This window comes from Pezoporus wallicus, unplaced genomic scaffold, assembly GCF_028554395.1.
Source record: "Pezoporus wallicus isolate ANWC-B61680 ecotype Strahan unplaced genomic scaffold, APGP_CSIRO_Pwel_v1 contig_14127, whole genome shotgun sequence".
Lineage (NCBI taxonomy): Eukaryota > Metazoa > Chordata > Aves > Psittaciformes > Psittacidae > Pezoporus > Pezoporus wallicus.
In genome coordinates this window covers 47,705-61,713 of record NW_026635612.1, presented here as the reverse complement: position 1 = coordinate 61,713, position 14,009 = coordinate 47,705, and positions in this window count along the sequence as shown.

Genomic DNA, 14,009 nt, shown 5'->3' with positions numbered 1-14,009 from the left:
AGAAAAGGGGGGCTCTTTGAAATGCATCACCACAGCATGCATCTTACAGGGACCCCCCCCCAGTTCCCTGCAGCATCACTTCCCTTCCAGGCTGGGAGAGGAGATGTGGTGGGTCTTTTGAGCCTCCAGAATTCCCTAGAGACAAGTGGAGCTCCAATAGATGTTCTTCGAAAGTCTGGAGGAGATGCCTCTTGGTTTGTTTTCCTTCCAAACAATGTGGGTGTCCTGTCGTGGGTGAGCATGTGTTTGCTGTGATACAATGCTCAAGGGAAGGAGTTGGCTCTCTCCTGTCTCCAACCGAGGAATGAATTCCACCCTCAGGGCAAGAGATACCGGAGGGAATGTTGCCGAGCTTGGCAGCAGAGCAGGAGCTGCTCTATGGGCTGTGGCCACCCAAGGGCAGTCACTCAGCAGGAGCAGGGACCCTGTACCAGAGGACAGACCCCTCAGCACAGGGAATGAAGCTGGCACCATCCTCATGGCACCCACCTTTGTGGTATTGATGTGCATTGATGGGGTCTCCTCTCAGGCTCTTCTCCATGCTAACCAGGCCCAGCTCCGCAACCTCTGCTCATCAGAGAGATGCCCCAGACCCCTGAGCATCCTCGTGGCTTCCACTGGACCCTTCCCAAGAGTTCCTTGCCTTTCTTGCACTGGACACAGTGCTCCAGATGTGGCCTCTCCAGGGTCCGGTAGAGGAAGAGACCATTACGATGTTAGGTACTGTTCAGGAACAGGAACTCCATGCAGAGAAGGGAAGTGCCTGCTGGCTTTTCCTTAGGCTGACTGGGAAAACCAAAGGGAATTTGGGGGATGAAAACTGGCTTTTGGGTGTTCTCCTCTGACTTCAATCATCCAGACACTCCCTTGCTTAATAACAGCTCCAGCTCATTTCACTCCTGCTCTATAAGGTCAAAATCAGTGTTGTATTTAATATCCTGTGTTGAATGTCCTGCTTAGAAAGAAGAATGCAACTATTCCTTTCTGAGATATGCTATCTTTTTGCTCTTTTGATAGGGCAGGAGCACAGGGAGGATGCTTTTCATGCTGTAAGCCTAGACTAGAGGGGAACAGGGGAGGCTGATCTCATCCTGGTACAAGGAGTCCCCCAAAACCAACCACTTTTGCTCCCTGCTATGGCCAGAGCACTAATACACAGGACCCTCCAGGTTTGCAACGTCCATTTGCTCATTGCTAATTTACATCTATTTCCTCTGAGCCCAGCAGTCTCCTTCCCTGAGGTTACCCAACCAACAGCAAAAGGGGCTGGCTTCTTGTCAAAGAAACCCACTTTGGCTAAGGAAGGCCGATGCAGCAAGGGAGGTCCCTCCTCCTTCCTGCTCTTTGGTATTTGCTGTCCTCTCACTTTCAACGTTAAAACCTGAATTAAAGACCCAAAAAAGAAGGCGACTCACAGCACTCGCTCTTCCCACATGAGTCATTTCCCTCTGAATCCCATGGTTTTGTCACATTCCAAATCCCACAGGCAGATGCTGGCATATGGAGAGTCAGTTCTTCAGGCACCACTTCCCGGTTTCTTTCGCCTTCACAAAGCTTTCTTCTGCAGTATCAAAACACAAAACCTGTCTCACCATTGCTGAGGTAGCTCCTGTCAGGGCCCGGAGCTGCTCTGCTGGAGCTGGCTTCCCCAAAGAGTGACGTGAACCTGCCTGAACATCCTGAATCAGACAGCTGAGGAGGACGCCCAGCTGCCACGGAGCTGTGTCTGGTCACTGCAGCTCCATGTGGTCACAGGCCTTTGCACGTAGAAGAATCCTGCTGCAGGTAAGCAGTGATTTCCTTCCTCAGGGAAGAGGAAGCCTCTCTCAGCGCTGTTCTTCCACTGGCTGGGGGGTGATTTTCTGACGGGTGCATATGGTGCTGGCTGAGGGATGGAGCCACCCCCCTGCAGGGCACTAAGGCAATGAGGGCACTGGAGCACGTTGCTTGAGGAGAGGCTGAGGGGCTCATCTTGGAAAAGGGAAAGAGGGATCCAAGTGCCGTCCTCAGCTGACTGACGGGTAGGGAGGACACGAAGCCAGGCTCTTAGCTGTGCACAGTGAAAGGGCAACAGACACACGATGCAGCAAGGGAAATCCCAACTAGAACCCAGGGAGAGCGGGAGCTCCTTCCCGTCCCACAGCCTCCTGCATAGCTTCAGTTGTCATAAGGGAGTAAAACAATCAAAGGTGGGAATTCATTACAGCGCTGGGCAGTCTCAGTTGGCAGTATGGCGAGGACAGGATGGTGCAGATCAACCCACTGAGTGATGGAAGCAGGAATGTGGACTTGGAGGCATGCTGCAAGTCTGCTTAGTGTGTAAGCAGCCTTGTGACCAAGCGCAGCATGCAGTCAGAGGAACAAGAGCAGAAGCATCGCCTGGCATAGCAACAGCTTTGAATGATTCATGATGTGAGAGCAGCCTCACGCGCGAGCTCCCAGGCAGGGTCCTTCTCTTGGGTGCTCAGGAACTGCCAGTTAGTCCTGGCCATGGCCTGGGGCTCACATTTCTCCTGTGGCTGATGTCCAGGAGCAAAGTGGTACACGCCGAGCTCTGTCAAACTCATCTGGCTGAGGCTCTCATGTTCACTCTTGGAAAGTGGCTGTTAAACACTGGAAAGGGTTGGAAAGGAGCTCTGCTGCTCACCTTGTAACAGGCCGAGTAAAGAGCCTCAGTCCCCCCAGTGCTAGGAAAAAAGCTCCATGGAAAACCAGATTTGGGGAAATCAACTTTCTTCCGTTCCCCAGGGGGGATGCCCCGACGAGCAGCGGTAAAGATGCAGGCACACCAGCAGCACACAGCAGTTTAATTCTGCGTGACAGCTGCCTATGCAGAGCTGTTCTGCAGTCATGCACCCTGGCAGCCTTCCCCAGCTCTCACACAGATGGAATGTCAGCTCTCAGTGTCCATGCTCAGCTCCCAAGATACGTGGGGTCCTGTCTCTAGGTTAACAGCACTTGGGTCCTTGCCTTCAGGCAGCTCAGATCCACAGGTGCAGGTCACCAGGAATCAAGGAATCACTCGATTGGTAGAGGTTTAAATGAAACTGCCGTGAGCTGTCATCATAACTCCCGAATCCCCCCAGGTAAAACGTGTCCTGGAGCAGAGCAGCACATCCCTTGCACCCCCCCTTCAGTGAGACACAGACTGCGTGGGGTGTCGTGGGCAGAGACGTTGAGAACTGACAGAGGAGCACCCAGAGCCTGGGCAACAGGTTACTGCCATAGCATCCATTGCTGACTGGGTGACCTGGCTTTGGCTGGGATAGAGCTGATTCTCTTCCCAGTAGCTGGTGCAGTGCTGGGTTGTGGCTTTAGTCTGGCAGTACCGCTGGTAGCACACTGATGGTTCAGTTGTTGCTCAGTAGCACTTACCCTGAGCAAGGACTTTTCGGTCTCATGCTCCGCAGTGAGAAGGGGCACAAGAGGCCAGGAAGGAGCAGAGACAGGACAACTGATCCAAACCAGCCAAAGGGGTATTCCATACCACAGGAATTGATAGAAACCGGGATAGAAACTGGGGTAGTTACCTGCTTGGGTCAGGCTGGGTATCAGTCAATGGGTGGTGAGGATGTATTGTGCATCACTTGTGTTTATTGGGGTTTGTTCCTCTCTATTTCACTATGATCATCATTCTTATTGCTATTAGATTTTACTTGCTTTTCAATGGTGAAACTGTTCTTATCTGAGCTCAGGGTCTTTACCTTCCTCCTGATTCTCGTCCCCATCCCACTGAGGATGTGGGGAGTGAGTGAGGGGCTATGTGGTACTTACCTGTCAGCTGGGCTTAAACCATGGCACTAGGTCTGGGCTCATAAAGCAATCATCAGTTACAGCAGAGAAAGCAAAGGGCTATAAAGAAGCCGAGTCAACATTGCAATGTCCTTCTGCCCCGGGTGCTCAGTAATGTGAATGTTATTGGGTAAATATTTGTGTTGTTGATTGAAGTGACAGACCTGTGCCTGTTGTTTGCCTTCTCTAGTATGAAATGAGGTGTGTGGAGAGAAGAGCAGGAGAAAACCCTGAATACTGAAGCACGAGACACTTGGATTTTCTTTACAGAGCCACTTGTCCCTGTCAACTCCCGTTACATCCCCAACAATTTGCTTTCCTAAGAGAAATCCAAATGTTCAAAGCTGGGAGAAAAAGCAGCCCATGGGAAGGGCATGTTCCATTGCTGTCCAGGCAAGAGCTGCAGCACACGAGACTGTGCCACGCAGTGTGACAGGGCACATGAGCACAAAGCAGGGATGTCCTCTGTGGTGGTGGCATCTCAGCTCTGCTGCTATGGCTGTAAGTGTCAGAGGCTCTGAAACAGCCCCTGTGTAAGGAAAACGGGGTTGAATCATGGAATAACTGGAAGGAGTCCCTGGAGGTCTCTAGTCTCAAAGCAAGACTCCTCGAAGCCAAACTGCCAGGGGAGGGCCAGTCCCCTAGAAGAACATGCAACACAAAGAAGGGGCATCAGCCCTCTTTCCTCTTCCAGTTCATGCTTCAGACCCAGCTGCGGGCTTACAAACGTGCCCCTAATGACACTGGTTGTTTTAAAGTCCCCTCCATCAAAAGCAAAGCAAAGCCATCTGCCCAGCCAGAACGGGGCCAACATCTGGCATCAGTGCCTGTGCCTCCAGAGCCCTAGCAGCACCTTCCAGATGTGGCATTACCCTGCAGCCTCTTCCTCCACTGGGGCTGCCTGGCAGGCAGAGCCCTTGCACCCAGAGGAAGGCAGAGCTTCCTTTAGCTCTCTCAACAGAGAGACAGCCAAAGCAACCAGGCTGCTTTTATTGTGAGGTGGACATTGACATAAAGACAGCAGATTCCTTGTGTTCTATCTGTACCATACCTTAGATAACATCTGAGCCTGGGCTGCTTTCTATTCATGGATGTCCGTGTTACTGTCTCTCTTTTTATAACCACGGAGCTGCTTTCACTTTAATATCGTATTTAAATCCAGGGCTTTCACAGTAATTGCTTCGGTATCTGGCGCTGTCATTAAAGGAAGGTATTTTGGATGTTTCCCTTGGGTCTGATCCAGTTTTCTCCTGAGCATCCCCAACCACACTGAGGCAGTTCACAATGCTCAAGAAACTTGGGACTGTACTTCTCAAATCCTAGCAGGCAGCTAGAGCAGATAAATGCTTTGCTCATGAAGGTCAACAGATGAGGATGTTCATTTTCACGGCACTGGATGAAACACCTCAGAAACCTGTAATATGGCAAAAAAAGAGCTAAGCGTTAAAATAACGTTTAAATATAAAGATGCAGGTGCTGTTTCTTTTGCCTCAGGAGTAGAACTGCTCGGCTCCCAGCCCCTCAGCCAGGACCACGGTGCCCTGTGATGGGAGCACGGAGACAGGACAAGCACTAGCACTGCCCCACGGAGCATGCACTTCCCCTCTCCACTCAAGGCACACGCACGGAGTAAGGACTGCCTTATATTACATGGCTTAAGGATTAAGCACAAGGGGATCCACACTAAGGATCCATACTAAGGTGAAACCTTATCCATAATCCATACTGAGGTGAAATCCATACTAAGGTGAAACCCACAAAGCACATCAGAGTGGGCAGCAGGGAAGCTATTGACAAGTAAATGTCTAAAGGGGGTTTTCTACTTATCACTTCCTCCTCGTGTTCTTTGTCCCTGCCCTAACACACAGCCAGCACCTTCCCAATGGCAAAGCCTGCTGGAAAAGGGGGTGAGAGGAAATGGTACCGTGGCTGCCCTGGGGCCTCAGCACTCACCCATCACCCCCTCTCTGTGGGAGCAGAGGCTGCAGTCATGCGTATGCAGCATCAGTGGGCAAATGCTTGATCCCTGAAACACTCCCGTTGAAAACGCTTCAGATCTCCTGTGATGCAGGAAAAGCTCCTTTGCAGTTGCCCAGCAGCCTGCAGACGCTTCTGTTCTCCCAATGGAAGGATCCGGGCTCTCTGGCTTTCTCCCACAGCAAGTTTCCTTACAAATCGCACCATTTCCCTCTTTTGATTCCTGCTTCTAGCCAGGAACAGGGCTTACAATCAGCTTCCTTTCTAACCTGAGCTCTAGCACACTGCTTGTTACTGCCCTGGGTAGAGCACTGCCCTCCCTGCTGGGGTGCTGTTCGCTGTCCTTGCTGCGGCTGAAGCCACACTCTCATTGCTTGTTCATCTGCACTTGTTCAGCCCTCCCTTCTTCAGCCTGCTCATGAAGCAGGGTTTGCATCACTCGCTTTAAGCCTCTACATCGGAATGAGTCACCTGAACTCCCTGGGAACAGCAAGATGTAGGCTCTCCCAAGAAGGGACTGATCAGGTCTAGGCCCTCCCTGGGTTCTGCTAACGGCACCTTTCAGTGAATTCACTGCTAAGGGGAGCTCTGGAACAGACAAAACAACTGGTTTCATCCCCCACTTCCGCAGTGCAACTGCATCCCCCACTGTACCTGTCCCCAGCATCTCCCTGGCAGAGGAGCAGACTAAAACCAGACCCTTCCAAGCCCCAGCCCTCCTTGGTGCTCCTGGGTCTCCTCTCAGTGCCCATGGTGAAGATCGCACCCCTTTGCATGGATCCCAAACGGCCTGTGGTGGAAAACAGGCATCTCCCATGCAGTCCAACCCGCAAGACGCATGCTCGGGCATTTCTCTTGTGCAGTGAAACCTGCAGCATCCGAACAAGGCGTGCAAGTGAGATCACTGACAACCAGCTTGCTGGTCATTTAGAGACCTGGGAGCTTACAATGGGTCAGAGAGTTAAGGACCTGTAGGAATTGCTTTGTCAGCATCTTCTTCTCCTGCAATACTGTTGTTATAACTATAGCACGTTATAGCTTCTGGCACGACTAGAGAGTCATGTAGAAACCCCAGCCTGCAACCAGCCATGCCCTTGAATCCTGCTGTTTAAAGGAATAATGGTTCCAGAATAGGTATTTTCCTGGACAAGGAATATCCCCAAGAGGGACGGGGATACATCATTGCGGTGGGGAACTGCAGAGAGACTCTCGGCTTCAGGTTCCCTGAAATCTGTGGATATGGGAACAAGGAGGAGTCGAGGCAATCCTGCTGTTAGACAAAGGCTGTGCTGTGCTGAGTGTGTCGGGTTTGCTTTCCTGAGCAGGCTGGGTGCTGTCACTTCAGATGTGCTCGAGACGGCAGCTATGCGAACAGGCAGATTCTGCCGTCGGCTGTAGGAATCAGCTGTGCTTGCCCAAGACCAGCCTGGTTTGTGTTACATGATCATTAGAGCTGGAACAAGACTTAACAAAGCAAGTGAGTGATGAGGCTCTGCTGCATCAAACGCTGCTGCAGTGAAAGCAGGATTCCCCCAGTTATGAAGCATGTCTCACTTGTGAGACGGGTGATGTTGTTCTGTAGTTCACTGCATTTCTTCAAGGAGCAAAGCAAACATCCTTCTAGAAGAGGGGGATACAAAGAGTATCAAATGGACCTCAAGCAGCACAAACCACAGTTCCTAGCAAAAAGCTGTAGCTCGATCATCAGAAGGCTCCCATGGTTGTGAGTTTCTCTGTAGCCCTTGAAAGAGGCCAAGGTGTCAGAGGAGCGAAGGACAACATGAACTGGGTCTGCCAGTCCTTGTCCAGCCAGCACGGTGTTAGAGATAGAAACATCTTTCTCTTTTAAAGGACTCCAGTAAAATGACCCACAGCACACTCAGATGGGCTTCAAAGCTGGACCATGGCCGTGGCCAGAACAAGCCACCTCCAGTCTGAAGAGCATCCTGCAAGGCTCATTTCCCCAGGGCAAACTTCTGCTTTTCTGGCTGGCAGGAGGGTTCAAAGCTGCTTCCCAAAGAGCAAACCCACTTAGCTCACAGGTAGTGGAGCATGCTCAACCCTTGCATGTCCATTGCTGAGAGGAACACCCATGGCTGGAAGTGTCTCTCTCCCATGTCTTAGCTAACTTATGCAACTGCAGTCAAGTGCCAGAGCAGATCCAGCCACAGGGACTCTTGCTTTTGATGCAGATGGTCCTTATCCTGCCCCTGATGGTAATTCCGAGCGGTGCAAACGAAGCTCTCAGCACAGGTGACTGCAGGCATCCAAGGGCTCCTCCCTCAGTCTGAGCTGCTCTGCTTTATTGTCAGCAGGAACAAAGCAACCTGAGGGGTGACCTGGACATCCAAGAGCAATCAGCTGAGCAACCCTCACATGAGGTTAGGGTACCAAGAGGATTATATAGAGTTACTTGAGATTAACCCCACCTGCTTGTGAGAAACCTTTAGGAGGTGTGAGCAATGGGTTCCATAAAGAACCATGGAGCTATGTTATAAACCTTTATCAGAATGATGTCTTCTATCAAGACATTTGCTCTGCCTGACTTGGGAGTGACAAACCACAAAGGCCTAATGTATTTCATGGGATTTCCCCCATGAGCAGATAGCAAAAAGCTCCTTACATCCCAGTTGCTTTGGGACAGTAGCAATTCTGCTCATGCTCTCCATCCCTAGGCTGCGTTGGAGCCTCACTTCTACTAAACTCTGATTCACTCTACTGTGGATATTTCCTATGCAGTGCAAACATGCTCCTGCATCAAGCTCATCCTTTGCACCAACAGAGGGTAAAAAAAGGGGATGAGCAGCCAAGTAAAATGTCAGACTCCAGAGCTGTGAACCTGGGAGGGAAGTAAATGAAAAGAAGGCAAGGCCATGATTGCTTCCCATCACTCTAATTCCAGTCATCCGGCAGGCCCAGGTGCCACAGCATCCTGCACAGTGCAGGAGAGTCAGAGTTAACTGGTCCAGGCCTGTGCTGGCCATGAGAACCATCAAAGCAATGCTCTGGAGGTGCTCCCTGTGGTTGTTCTGTAGTTACTTCCCCAGGAGAGCGTTATGGTTTGAATGGAGATGACTTCTTTCCTGTAAAGCCACTTGTACTCCTCCCATAAAGCCGTTTGTACTGCTCCTATTTTGAGCCTCTTCAATAACTGCTTTTACAATGATTGGTAGTTTGGTTTTGCCTGAAGTGTGTGACTCCTGAGCCGCTGTGGGCCTCCTTATGATGATCTTGCCCCTTGTACTGATCAATAATTGTTCTTCATTTAGAAACAGAATGCCGTAGCCCATCGACAGCCCTGGGGTGTCCAAAAGCCACGTATTGATCTAATGAGTGCTTTTATGAAGTGAGGAATGAGAGCTGCAGTTCTGGGTGCAGAAGGGGAGGTCTTACTGCAGCAGCAGGAGGTGAACAAGCAAAGGCTGGAGGCAAGAGCCATGAAGCATAAGAGGATGTAGTAGGCTAAAAACTCTCCATGTGAGACACTTTGGTTGCAGAAGAAGTCGGGGCATAGGTTTATTGGTTGGACTTGATGATCTTAGAGGTCTTCTCCAACCTAATTGTTTCTCTGATTCTATTCTGAACTAAAAGAGGACATGCCTGGCGTTTATATGGCCAGAGACCACTTGGTGACACGCAAGATCCATTGCTTTAGAGAACTGTGCTCCACCTGACTTCAAATTGCTCCCTATTCCCAGAGCTCATCCGAAGACCTCTGAGAACAACAGTGTGGTTTTCACCTCTTAGTGAAACACAGCTGCAAGTAGGACTGTGCAGCTGGTAGACACAGAACTGTCCTTGGAACTGACTTGGCAGGGATTTGTGCTGCCTTAATGCAGGGGGATGTCTGCAACATCCAATTCACTGCATTTTCCGGAGAAGTCATTGATTTTCCCCTTGTAGTTGTGCAGGCTTCTTCCTGCTGTTAAATGAAAAGATGGAGATGATTGCATCTGTTATCTTAAAAATACACCGACCTTAAGCTTCTAATTATACTGTGACCAACTTACAGAGATGGCATATTTTCATCACTCTTCACTATGCCAAGTGAGCTAAACTGCAGCAGGAGGGAGATGCACAGAGCTTTTCACTGAAGATGCTGTTTGAGGAAGGGCCTGTGTGGAGGGGGCTCTGGCATGGCAGCAGTGAGTGGCAGCAGTGCTTTGGCAAGAACTACTGGGAAAAAAACCACTCAAAGCCAAGTCCATCAGAGCCTTGTCTTGCTCCCAAAGCAATCCCTTGGGACTTCAGTTCAACCCTGAATGGCCAACTCATTCTTACTTGTTTAGGAATTGCAGAATCACAGAAGAATACATTTGGAAGGGTTTTCTGGGGGCCATCTGGTCCAACCAACCCTCCCAAAGCAGGGCCAGCTCTGCTCTCGTGAGACCCCACTTGCAGCACTGTCTGCAGTTCTGGTGTCCTCAACATCACACGTGGACATGGACATGGACATGGAGCTGTTGGAGCAAGTCCAGATGAGGCCACAAGGATGATGAGGGGCTGGAGCACTTGCCCTATCACTACAGTCCCTAATGAAGAGTACCTCCACAGCATCCTTGTAGCCCCCTTCAGACACTGGAAGCTGCTCTGAGGTCTCCACGCAGCTTCTCTTCTCCAGGCTGAACAGCCCCAGCTCTCTCAGCCTGTCTCCACACAGGAGGTGCTCCAGCCCCTGAGCATCCTCGTGGCCTCCTCTGGACTTGTTCCAACAGTTCCATGTCCTTTTTATGCTGAGGACACCAGAACTGCACACAATGCTCCAGGTGAGGTCTCACAAGAGCAGAGTAGAGGGGCAGGATCACCTCCATGACCTGCTGGTCACGCTCCTTTGGATGCAGCCCAGGATACGGTTGGTTTCTGGGCTGTGAGCGCACCCTGAAGCCGGCTCATGCTCATTTTCTCATCAACCAACACCCCCAAGTCCTTCTCCTTGGGCTGCTCTGAATCTCTTCTCAGCCCAACCTGTAGCTGTGCCTGGGATTGCTCCCACCCAGGTGTAGGACCTAAACATTCAACACTTGCTTAGAAAAAAGAGCTTTGTCTAAAAACGGACCCAACGCCCAATGCAAGTAATGACAGTGAAAGGGCTAAATAACAGAATACAAAGCTGAGCAGTTATTATGGGCTGAGGAAAACACACCAGGCTTTCTCAGCTCAAAATGTCCTTCACGTTTCTGCCTCACTTCTATCTGGGTTGAATTTTCTACCAAATGCTTGGGCTGCCCAGTTGACAGTGAGATCTGGGTGATGGTCACTGCCAGAGGGTTATGCAGGGTTAGATGCAGCCACGCTTTGGGGAATGATGAAATTGGCTTTTCTCTCTTGTGGGAGGCAGCTATTGCGGGACGCAGACATTAGCATGAGTCTAGGATGTCTAGAAGGGATGACTGTGTAACGCAGTCTATATTTGTCACCGTGTGTATGTGAGCACATACAGAAAAAGCAGTTGACACACACACCACATTTAGGCTTTCTATACATAGAGGGGGTGAACTTTCCTATCTGTGTGCGAACATAGACCCAAAGGCTGCACCTCAGGGCTCTCTTCTGCAAGACCCTGCCGACCCTCAGGAGCTAACCAGCAAGATTTTCACCAACGAATGTCCCTCTTGGAGACCTCTGGATACCTTTGGCCTTATCCCAACAGCATGAACAGAGCTGTGTCTCTCTGTGCTTTGGCTTCTCTTACCCTGCCTAAACCTGCTCCAGAGTGACCATGCTCAGGCACGTCATTGCAGGAGGAACTTAGCCAAGCTTTGCTCTCAGGTGGGACTGAGATCCCTACTTAGTCAACCAATAATTCACCTAGGCTAGAAGTGCTGGGGCCGAGTGACAAGATGAAGAGGGAATTGTGCTTCCTCCAGCCAGCCCCACTTTCCAAACTGCCCCTGGTACCAGTGTCAAGGTAGAAATGAGACCTTTTGCAGCAGGCAAACGCAGGAAGCTGCTTGTGGTGCACGATCCTTCTGTAGATTAAAGAGTACTTCAGTGTACAGTGCTGTAGGGAGAAGACCAGCTTGGAGAAACAGTGATGCTTGTGAGCACTGAAACCCTCCATGGATCTCTAGATGCAGCTCTGTGCAGCCCACTTGCATAGTCCTCTTCTCACTTTCAAGGTTCAGCCCAAAAGCACATGGTTTGATCTGCTATGGCTGGTGCAACATCACTGTAAATAGATTCCTGCACCTTCCTCTGCTCCTGCACAGGAGGGAATGCAGATATTCTAGTTTCAGCAGTGCGGAAAGCCAGAAAGGTATTTTTGGGGACCAACAGAAAATGCTCTGATGTGAAATACAGTACTTGCCTTCTGCAGGATGGGAGGGGAAGCCATCATTCTGAAAATGTCAAAAAGAGATGTTTCTGTTTCCAAATGTCAGCAAAAATCACTTGTGCTGAGGCTCTGTTCCAAGGCTACCAGGGTTGTCTGCTTCAGAGGCTCTACGAATTATCTGCTTAATTTTCCATTTCAGGTTTTCAGTCGGAGCCCTGGTGCAGGGGAAACGGCTAGTTGGAAAGGACCTTAAGATCATCCAGTTCCAACCCACAGCAGGGACACTTCGCACTAGAGCAGCTTGATCTAAGCTTCATCCAGCCTGGCCTTGAGCACTGCCATGGATGGAGCATTCACAGCTTCCTTGGGCAACCCATTCCAGCGCCTCAGCACCCTCACAGGGAACAACTTCCTCCTTATCTCCAACCTGAACTTCCCCTGTTTCAGTTTGAACCCATCACCCCTTGTCCTATCACTGCAGTCCCTAATGAAGAGTCCCTCCCCAGCATCCCTATGGCCCCCTTCAGACACTGGAAGCTGCTCTGAGGTCTCCACGCAGCTTCTCTTCTCCAGGCTGAACAGTCCCAACTCTCTCATCCTGTCTCCATACGGGAGGTGCTCCAGGCCCTGCTCATCCTCATGGCCTCCTCTGGGCTTGTTCTAACAGCTCCATGTCCTGATGCTGAGGACACTCCAAGCACACTCCTGCTGCTGTGGGTGTGCCCGTGATCCTCTGACCTCATTCTGCATCATGTTTTCAGACACTTTGCCCAGTGCTCATCAATTTGTTCGCTTGGTCACCAGGACACTTAGCCCTTGCCCTGGTGCTTTCACACGCAGCCATTCCCATCAACCATCAACCATCCCATGGAGCTCAGTATTGCTATTACAAACCTCTAAACCAGGATGTAATTCCCAGCTGCCCAGACCGACCTTTTTCATTGTCTTGCTCCTCCACTTACCCTTCACTCATCACCAAATGGCACAAGCCTCTCAGCCAGGTTGGAAAGCGCCATGACCCGCTATTGGTATTGCCAGTAGGTCTTCAGAGGAGTTTTGCTATTTGATTGAAAGCAGCCTTTACCCTTTGGGTCAGCGTTTATCCTGTGTCTCTAATAGAGGCTGACAGGATGACTTGCAAGCCCTCGGTCCTGGAGCAAGCATTTGGACATTCCAGCAAGATTTGCGTTCCTGTAAGTGAAAAGCAGGACCATCATTTGTGTTCCCTTGTCACTTCTGCTTACAGCTGCCTCTGTTCAAACCCCAGCATGGAGCCTGGGTTCCATAGCTTAAAAAAGAGTAAATCAAGGTAATCCCACTCTGATTCTCATTCCCCTCATTTACTGTGTAGGAAACACATGGAGAGCACTGTCAGGTACGAGTTAACACCCCTGCAGAGGCAGGAGCACTCCCCTGCTGTGCCTGGCTTTTCGGTTTCCCTCAGGACACCTGAAGACCGAGCAGAGATGGAGGCACTGGTAGGACACCCCTCATCTCCTGAAGCGCTGTCTGTAGCTGGTGTTGAGCTCCTGGCATTTCTGGTGCAGATGCTTAGGGCATCTACAGATTGAAGCCTATCTGCATGCATTGATGGCTGGAGACAAGACAGTTAATGCGCTCCACTGTCTGCCTTCAGGGGAGCCCAAAGGCCCGGAGCTGGGTTCAGCAGTCCTGCAGAGCTGTCAGGTAGTGAACTGCTACCATCCTTTGCAAAACACTGTCCACCTGATCCACAGGGCTCTGTGAAAACCAAGCCTGTCTGCAAAACTGGTGTCCTGTTTTGCCACTCACTGCCTTCATCACTAAAGAGTCATATTCCTTCCTGGTAGTGCAGACACCCTCCTACTCCTCTCTGCATGCAGATCTTCCTATTCACATCTTCACTATATAAATCTATTCCACGTGACACTCAGAAAATAGGATGCTAGGAAGCCTCATGGTGTCCTTAGTGGACCTGCTCTTTTCT